Genomic DNA, 576 nt, shown 5'->3' with positions numbered 1-576 from the left:
CCAGCTTGTTCAGAACTTTGCAAAAACACACCGACGTGTTGCCTAAATTAAAATACTCCGTTCAATGTGGTGCGTTTGTAAATGCTCCGATAGTGATCCGCAGGGGTAGGTCAGGTGCATCATCTTAGTACCAGCGCTGCGAGCGAATGAGCGAAGAGTCAAGCAGCCAGCCGGGCTTGCAGGGAGCTAAGAGGGAGTAAGTCCAGCCCATCTGCCGCCCCCATCTGGTTGTTTCCGGTACTTACTGGAAATGAATGAAATGAGAAATGTATTACTACAAAGGGAGATGGGAGGAATCGGATCAGAAATGATGCCAAGTTTTCTTGAAATCCTCCTCTGAACTGAAAGTATTTACAAAGGCAATAATCACACCTACACACATTAAAGTCACTGAAGCCATGAAGATCTCGAATTTCTGCTATAGTCTTATGTGCATGGTTTACTATTCATGAATCTAGACGTTGGGCAAAATAAACAAATAGAAAGAAAAAGAAAAGCACAAACCTTTAGCTCCCCCTTCTGGCTGTTGTTCAAAAATGTATTAGGACAGTTATAACGGACAGGTTGACGGCAGCA

The 576-nt window shown here is 43.8% G+C and overlaps 1 protein-coding gene across 1 annotated transcript in view; it reads right to left on the bottom strand.

Annotated features, from left to right (window-relative positions):
- Positions 1 to 207, bottom strand: part of nell2b (neural EGFL like 2b) — a 71,095-nt gene extending 70,888 nt beyond the window's left edge. The window contains exon 1 of the mRNA XM_031583245.2: positions 1 to 207. This exon is cut by the window's left edge and continues 185 nt beyond it. The gene's annotated coding sequence lies outside the window, so the exon portion shown is untranslated.
- Between the last annotated feature and the right edge of the window lie 369 nt (positions 208 to 576).

This window comes from Clupea harengus, chromosome 16 (assembly GCF_900700415.2).
Source record: "Clupea harengus chromosome 16, Ch_v2.0.2, whole genome shotgun sequence".
In the NCBI taxonomy this organism is placed as follows: domain Eukaryota; kingdom Metazoa; phylum Chordata; class Actinopteri; order Clupeiformes; family Clupeidae; genus Clupea; species Clupea harengus.
This window is presented reverse-complemented; position numbering and strand designations above follow the sequence as displayed.